The 9,362-nt window shown below is 31.9% G+C and overlaps 1 long non-coding RNA gene across 1 annotated transcript; it reads left to right on the top strand.

The window, feature by feature from the left end:
* The first annotated feature begins 211 nt into the window (after nucleotides 1–211).
* Nucleotides 212–2,366, top strand: LOC127094768 (uncharacterized). The gene is made up of 3 exons (XR_007792646.1): nucleotides 212–668; nucleotides 791–923; nucleotides 1,513–2,366. It is a non-coding gene; the product is annotated as an uncharacterized LOC127094768 (long non-coding RNA).
* Nucleotides 2,367–9,362: the final 6,996 nt, after the last annotated feature.

Here is a 9,362-nt window from a genome sequence, read left to right as displayed (position 1 = left end):
TATTGGCAATGGTTGATTTGAAAATGAAATTATCCAAACATATATGACTCTTTTTAATTGCCGCCAAACACACTAATAATTTATTTGATAAAGTAATAGAAAAGAACTATAAAAGACCCTTCTCTCATTCTCTTTTTCATTCACATTCAATTCACCATTTTCTCTTTTACCATTTTTGTAATTACAGTGTGTGAAACCCTAATTCGATAATCTATAGTATAAAAACTCACAAATCGTTCTACCTCCGCCACATCAACCATCTTCAGACCTTGAACCTTAGTTGAAATCAGCAATGATGCAGACTAATTCAGTGGTTCAGGTTCACTGAAAAGATTGTCAGTTGTCTTGGCGGTGGAAATTTTTTTGTGGAGTATGCCAAAATAATGGTGGATGAGGAGGGAACAAAAGGCCTACAAGAATCTGCTAAGCTTTACCAGCTTCGGCCAATTCCCCCCAAGAAGATCATCTAGGACTTCCCACTTGGTGATGAAGTTGACGTTTATCACAATGAAGGATGGTGGGACGGTCGTATCTCCGGATCATTAGGGGATGATATACAGGTTGTGTATTTCAAAGGCTCTTGGGAACAACTAGCGTACTCCTAAGAAGAACTGAGGCGGCACCATAAGTGGGTCGATGGAAGTTGGATCCCACCATTTTCCCAACAGGTGTTTTTTGTTTTCATTTTTTTCGGATCGATTCAAAGGTTTCATTGCTATTGTATGTTTTATGATGTTAACTGTATACTGTGAGTGATGATAATATTGTTTGTTAATTATTAATATTATAGGATTATGATAGTGAAATAAAAGAATCGGAGCGGGTAATGGCTCCTGAAACTGTGAGTGGACACAAAGGTGATTTCAAGTTTCAACCAGGGACATTCGTTGAGGGTACATCAGGACTAGATTGATCATAAATGGGTAATGGCTTCTAAGGTATGATTGCAATGTTTGCATAGCAGTGTATTATCAAAAATAATTTGTTGCCTAGTGAGGATTCACATAAATACTCTTGTCATGGAATCGTGTTAAATTGCATCCATGTTTTTAAAATGATTGTTTTTTAAGAAAATAATTTACATATAGTGACACGTTTATATGATTATTGATTGAAATTCAAGTATGTGATTATTTGCTTGCTTGGTCACTTGCTTTTATGATCTAGATTTCTAAAATATGGTTTATCATTGTTTTTGTTATGATCTGCATTTTTTATTGTTGGCTTTAAATTGTTCTTCTCTTAAGAAATTCTCTTCAGAGAAAGGTGTTGTAGGTTGAGATATGTGTATTTGTTATTTGCATAGATTCCTTTGACACGTTAACAAACAATGTTTTAAATTGTGATTTGGTTTGCAATTTGTAGCTAGAATAAAAAATCATTACTAGATCTTGGCGGCCACCTTTTCAGCATGCAATACTATATTTTGATTTGCAGCCACCTTTTCAGCATGCAATACTATATTTTGATTTGATAGTCCTAACCTCAAGCTTTTTGTTTTAATTTTTTCAGCGTTGAAGTTTTGAATGTTGGAGAAAATCAGTTTAATATTAGACTCAGTTCTTGTTAGCCAAACCTTTTAATTTGTAGTTCTAAACTACTACTCTTCATTAGAGTTGATGAAATAAACAATATATTTCGAGGAGCCTTTAACCTCAAACAATTTCCTTGGTTTAAACTTGAAATCACTCTTGTCTCCACTCATAATTTCAGGAGCCTTTAACCTTACTATTTCTTTTATTTCACTATCATCCAATCTAACAAAAAAAAACAATGGTGGAGATGCAACCCTCCACCATCCTTCGTTGGAGATGCAACCCCCAACTTCCATTGACCCACTTATCGTATCGCCTGAGTTTTTCTTCTGAGTACACTAGCTGCCATGACCAGTCTTTGAAAAACACGGCTCACATACCCTCTACTATATATCTAGAGATGCAACCCTCCCACCATCCTTCGTTGTGATAAGCCTCAACTTCATCACCATGTTGGAAGTTCTGGATGATCTCCTTGGGGGGAATTGGACGGAGCTGGAAAAGCTTTGCAGTTTCTTGGAGGACCTTTGTTCCCTCATCATCCTCTATTATTTTGTCATACTCCACAACAAACTTGTCACCTGCGAGAAAACCAACAATCTTTCCAGTGAACCATGAACCATAGTATCTGTCTACATTGTTGCTGATTTCAACTAATGTTCCCGGTATGAAGATGGTTGATGCGGCGGAAGAAGAACAGGTTGTAGGTTTAGAAGTCATAGATTATTGGGTTAGGGTTTCAAGCGCTGTGAGTAGTAAGGGTAAAAGAGATAATGGTGAAGTGAATATGAATGAGAATGAGAACAGTGTTTTTATAGATGTTTTCTATTACTTTGGGCCAGCTTGTTTTAGATTTAAAAAATTAATTTTATTTTTAAAAGATCTAGAGATATTTTTTTAGAGATTTAAAAATAATGTTGAAACTAATTTGCGTTTGTTTTCTGTCATAAAAATATTTGTTTCTAAATGATTTTTTTTGTTTGGTAACTTAAACATAAAAAGTAATTTTTTAAATATAAATTACTAAAAAGAACATACAATTTAGTATTCATACTTATGAATAGATAATTATACAAGATAAAGAATTAATATTTATTACATAATTTTTAAAAATATTTATGTTACTTTACAATTAAAAAATAATAACTCCTTCATGGAAATCTTCCTCATTGTCTTGTAAACCATTGATGTTCTCTAAACTTTCAAGAATATCCAAGTCATTTGAGTTCGTTCTTCTTAAAAAGTTATGAAGTGAAAAACAAACTCAAATAATATCCATTTGAGTTGGAAGCTTGAAATTAGACATTTCTTGTAATACTTCTCATCTTGCTTTTACCACACCAAAAGTTCTTTCAATCACACTTCTCAAACTAGAATGATAATAATTTAAAAAATTATTTCTTGATATGAATCCTGAAGTAAGTCTAAAATGTGCAAGATGATACCTTGCATTATTGTATGGTGATAAGAAACCTTTAAGGGACGGATATCCTGAATCTACAAGATAGTATTTTCCTGTGTATATAAACAAAATATATCTGACAAGAATATAAAAATATTAATTATACTAATAAAAATATTTAAAGTACCAAAAACTAACCTTTTGCAGGATAAGGAAATTGCAAATCGGGTTTAAGAAGAGTATCCATAAGAATATTTGCATCATGAACAAATCCTTCCCATCCACACAATGCAATAGCAAAACACATATTAAAGTCACATACATCCATCACATCTGTACTTGTATGTCATTTCCTATTAAAAACAATTTTTGTTTTTAGGTTGGGACATGTAATTTAGTGTCATTTATTGCCCCTATACAGTCTTTGAAGTAAGGCCAATATCGATTATCGTCTCTGATATATCAGGAAGGTTGCCCTATCACATATAAGAATATCTCAACATTTTCCTCAACTTCAATGTGTTTAGTAAGTGCCAATCAACAATTAATAGTTACCTTGTATACCAAATTCCGAAAGACTTGTTTCCTCATTCGAAGTTGCTCAAAAAACATGTTATCATTTCCTGTTATCAACTTTGTATACCATAGTTGGCCAGAGAGAATTGGCGTAGTTTTCTTTTCTTTGACAATGTATTTCAAAACATGGTTTGTAACCATAAAAGTAACCACCACCATTGCAATTTGATATTGATTTCTATTAACTGTTGGACTTCAATATCTATTTCAGAAGTATTGTCTCTCTCATATGCACTATCATCTGAACTCTCGCCTAAACTCTCATTTGAATTATTACCCGTCCTGTTACACAAAAATGTAAAATTATAAAAGTTTGGATAGTTAAAAATCATGACACCTTAAAGCCTTAAAGCAAGAAAGTAATAACACAAGGCACATATTCTAACAAGTCAATAATGACATTTCCATTTGGTATCAAAACCACAAAGTAATTTGGAAAATATCATAATACATCAAGCTAATAAAAACATAATAGTTTCAACTATTAATGGTTGTTTTTCTAAGAAGCATACGATCCTATCATTGATCACATGGATTTTTTTTCGAGACAAGTGTATATCCAATCAAGAGCCATATCAGTAGTGGAGGTATTCATGAAGTAAGAAAATGCTTTCCTATTTTATTTATTGGCAAGGATTCTAACAGTCTTAAATTTTAAATGTAATCCTTTTACCAAGGATGGGATTTCATCCAAAATTTTCAAATATTTGTCATAACTAATGTTGTCTTCTAGGAGTCATTGTTGACTTGGCCAAAACTCATCGAGTATACGATCAAGAGACCGTTGAGGTTTCTCTATTACCCCGATTTTCTCTCCTTTCCCTAAAATATGTATCTTTTTGGAATAACTTGGTGTTGGGTTGGGTTGTACTTTATTTCCAACATCAAAACTGAATGCATCTCCTTCATCCTCAGAACTTGGTGTTGGGACGGGTTGTACTTCATTTCTCACGACAATCTTCAAAAACAGATTTTGATCTTTCACATGGTAATTGATCTTCATATGGTTTATAAAGGGCGAATCCTGTATCTATGGCACCCTTGAAACACTTATCAAGAAAGTCAATAAACTTAGATCCTCCATGTTTCCATTTCAAAATATTCGGATCCTCCTGAAAAATAAATAAACATTCAACACAAATATAATAGAAAATTTCATGAAATTAATTAAATACTAGTATAGTATACAATGACACAACCATACCTTACTCTTTTTAGCCCATTAATCATCGTCAGCCATGATAGTTTTCTTTTCATGATCCCATCCTACTCTGGTTTGTTCATCCACTAAGTTCACAAATGACGAAAACTCTCTTTTCAATGTATCCCATCTATTTTTTTTGTTAAGTGCGATCAAAAGCATATCCAGTTTTCTTTTGAAACTTTTCAATAATATTCTTCCATCCTTCTTTACTGAAGTTGGTAGTTGGCCCATTACCCGCTTTTATTTCTTCAATGCAAATTTTCAGCAAATTTTATGTTTTACTGTCATCTCCCCATTTTGCAACAACTTTTCCATCCTTCTCTTAAATTTTCACATCTTTTTTAGATGTCATTCTTGTCATCAAATACAATATTAATATTTATCACTAATACAATAGAAATTTGAAACTAACATATAAATATTTATCACTCAGATCAAAGCTTATGTGTGTGTAGATGTCATTATTTAATCCTCGTGGTTGATATAAAAACATATAACTCTATAGAAGTAACAACAAATACATGCTCTAAATAAGAATTATGTGCTTTATACAACAAAACAAATTCAACCATGTGTGGGGAATGATTATACTTAAAATGCGCCAATGTTATAACCTATTAATCAAAATACAATACCACAATAAGACACAACTAAACTAATATGAGCATAATTGTAATTAGCAATTTCATAGTACCGATACATCTAATGTGTCAATTAAGTGTTTCTATTGTAAAAAAGTTGATGTCCCTGAATGATTAATCCAATTGTTTAAGTTGAGGCTTCGAAAAACCATTACGAAGGGGTTCAAACTTCAAATTAATGTCAAACCCAAAAAATGACAGACAATTTATATAAACTTCAAATTAATGTCAAACCCAAGAAATGACAGACAATTTATATAAACTTCAAATTAATGTCAAACCCAAGAAATGGTCATGTAAAATAGGTACATTTGAAAGTAAAACTGACATTTTGTTCTAAAATATTTGAAAGTAAAAGTATCATTTTGTTCAAAGAAGAAGAAGACAACACTGCTCGGGTCGCCATTAAGGGTAACTTTGTAAACTTGCTATGGATGCAACTTTCGTATTTTGCATTTTCATTTTCTTACTCATCTATCACATAATGATATTTTTAAATCTACTTGAATCAGCTTCTCATTTTTAGTAAAAAAAATCATTTTTTTTTCAAAATCATTTCTCAGAAATCTGAAACAAACACTCTAAAATGATTAGAAATGATTTTTTAACTAAAAAAATAGATTTAAAAAAAAAAGTTGTAACAAACGTAGCCGAAATCATATAAATGATTAATGTGTTTGGTGGCAAATAAAAGGAGTAGTATATGTTCGGATAATTTCATTTTCAAATCGATAGTTGCTAACGTATGTATGTAGTCTTTTTTTAATCTAACGTCTTATGAGGTCATGTTTAATAAAAAATATTTTATTAATTGTAACAAAAAATTAAATTGAGTAAAATTTAATAATGAAAGTTTATTAATAAGAATAATATAACACTTTTATATTATAAATATATAATTATTTTAAAATAGAAAAAATACAAATATTGATTCCTTTTCTTCTCATTTATCTTTTTACTATATGCTCTATCGAATTTAAACTCTAATTCACTTTTATTTAAGGAAGGTCTTTCAATGTTTTTTCTCTTTAGTAAATTTACTTAGGTTTTTTTTTCTACTTAGTAAATTTATCTTTTTACTCTATGTCCTATTGGATTTAAACCCTAATCCACTTCTTTTTCATCGATACCAAAGTCTCACATGTTACAACCGAATTTCTAATATTAGTTATTTCTAACTTAAGCATTTTATTGCTCTCCACCATAAATTCATTATAGTCTTTAAGGTCTGAGTTATGCTTTTAAATCTTATCATTTTCTTCAATTAATGTAGCACTTAATTTAAATAAATGTTTGTAAGATAGCTTTGTCATCTCATGATCATCTTTCTCGTGAGATATTTTCAAGAAGACTTCGTCTTCTTCATTGGAAGAAGATTTTTCGAAGGTTCTTCCTGAGGCTGACTCTTCTTTGTTTTTGGAGGTTTTGTTTTCTCTTCTTATCTCGAAGATCTACTGGATGAGGCTTATTCTTATTCATATTATCTCATAGATGAAGTTCCTTCATTTGATGTTGAATCCCTCGAAGATCGTTCAACTACAAAGATAGTTCTTTCGGAGGAAATTACGAGAGTTGTTTGGTAGGATTTTGATTAAGTGTTTGAGGATTTTTTATGTTTCGAGCATATGCCTTCATCTTTAAGTAATTGAACTAATTTGTTCAACCTTTCTACAATTCCTTCTGTTGGAACAAGTTGGTTCTACATCTACAATCCTTAAGTTTTTATGATAGTAAAGTATAAAGAACAATTTTGTACGTACTCTAATAGTTTCATTAAGTGTGCAGAATGTTAAAGATAAGGAAAGTAGATTCTAGAGTATGGACAAATAAGTTATGGGATCTGAATATAGTAGATTTTGGACTCTAGACAAAGCGAATTATGGTCTCTAGATACGCAGACAATGGACTCTAGACAAGCAAACTCTAGACTCTAGATAAAGAGACTCAATAATCTAGACATCAAGAGATTCTTACACAAAGTTAAAATATGAATATGTGTTTAACTTATAGTCAACCGTTTAGATAACCAAGTCAATGCTTCTAGAAGAAACAATTCGGATTTACTCTGATAACCCAAGCCCCATTTTCACTAGACTCTGAAGTCCAACATTCAAGGCTTTAAACTCTCATCAAGCTTTAAAATCATCTCTAATACGAAACCAATGATTGAGAGATAATGTTGATAGGATATTCTTGAAAATCATACGTTCAAGCGGAAAATCAAATGTTTCCTTAAAAGGAAAAATATGGAAAAATTATTAAGGAATGTACTACCAACGGATCTCCATGATTCACAGTTCGGCCTTATACCACTATTACAGCTGTAAAATTGAAGAAGTTTCCAATTCTATCCTCCAATGGTACTGTTTATCATATATTTAAAGAGGACAAGAAATTGTGAGGATATAAGTGAAGAATAAGAATAACAACGATGTGAGTAAAAAGAGAACATCGAACGAGATAAACAACAATTACAACACTCACTACACTTAGAGCTTTTACTTGTATATTTTCTTAAGTGTATACTCTAAAATTTATTTTTCGTACTGCTTGTTTAGAAGCATTCTTGTAAACACACATTCTTTTTATTTTAATTTTGGTTAAATTCCTTGAGAGACTAAGTTTAGTTTGTAGTCTCAAGAAGTCGTTGATAATTGGTCTTTGAGTTTTCCTTGAGGGACTAAGTTTAGTTTGTATCCTTGAGAAGTCATTAACAATTGGTCTTTGATTTAGTAACCTGATTGATTAGTAGATTAAGTCCTCATGAGAAGGTGAAATCACTATGACGTGTGGACTGGACTAACTTAGTTAACAATGAACCAGTATAAAAATCTCGTGTATTGTTATCATTGTTGTTCTTATCATTGGTTTGCGATTGGTTTGTAAAAAGTTGTCATCTCAGAAACCCAATTACAAACCTCAATTTCTTGTGTTTCTTGAACCTTCACCTTCCTTCTTATATTTTTTCTGAAGATCACAAAAACTCTCATCTTTTAATTTAAGGATTGGATCACATTTTTTATTTCAATTTTTAATTCTTAGACATTTGTTAGTGTAGCACCTCAAATTTGCACCTCCCATTGTACATACATTTTCATCATTAGGTCATTAACATAACATGGTCCATTGCATAGCATTGCATAGCCTTTGCCCAAGTGCAAGTTCAACTGACAAATTAGGTCAAATTGGTCAGGAGATCAGGTCAAACAAGCAAGCTTGTGTAATTTCCATTAAGACAAGGCCCTAGGGTTGGTTTATCAAGTTCATATGGTCTAAGGATCATTTTGAAGTGATTTGGCCAAAGATTGGATGCTCAGAAGTCATCAGTCAAGCTGAATTTCAGCTGAAATCCTAGAAAGTCAACTGTGGTCAACTGTGCCTGATTTTATGGATTGGAAGGTGTGAGATGGTTTGAAAGGCTTCATTCATGTCCATATAAGTCTCATTTGACATATCAAAGACCAAGGTTGAAGATTTGGGGGTCAGACAAGAAGTTTCCAAAAATAGCAGGTGACCTGTAATTTCAGCTGCCCAAAATGGAAAGTTTTTATCCTCAAAATTACTTCATCATACAAGCTTCAAATCAAAATTTGTCCAACATGAAAGTTGAAGATCTTGTTCTTGCCTTTCCAAAAAGTCCAAGAACACTCATTTCCCATTTATGGTTGGCAAGTTATGGTCAAATCATTTTCAGAAAATGCCTGAATTCAAAGTGGCATAACTTTCACATGGAATGGCCAAATTGGATGGTTCTTCTTTGAGCAAACCACATTTAACATGTACTATCCAAATCCATCATCACATTTTGCCAAAATCCTTCACATAAAAAGGTCATTTTTCAAGTGTACCAATTAAAAAGTGGAGGGTAAAAAGGTCCAATTTCAAATTACATGGAATTTTCACATGGGACCAATTCCAATAGCTTCCAAATATGATTTATGACTTGCTCAAGGTGAAAAAACACTGTTACATTGATCCAAACTATCCAAGGGCAAAAAGGCCAA

The sequence above is a fragment of the Lathyrus oleraceus genome, chromosome 6 (genome assembly GCF_024323335.1).
Source record: "Lathyrus oleraceus cultivar Zhongwan6 chromosome 6, CAAS_Psat_ZW6_1.0, whole genome shotgun sequence".
Classification (NCBI taxonomy): Eukaryota; Viridiplantae; Streptophyta; class Magnoliopsida; order Fabales; family Fabaceae; genus Lathyrus; species Lathyrus oleraceus.
The sequence above is the reverse complement of the archived record's forward strand: the minus strand, read 5'-3'. Positions and strand labels throughout refer to the sequence as shown.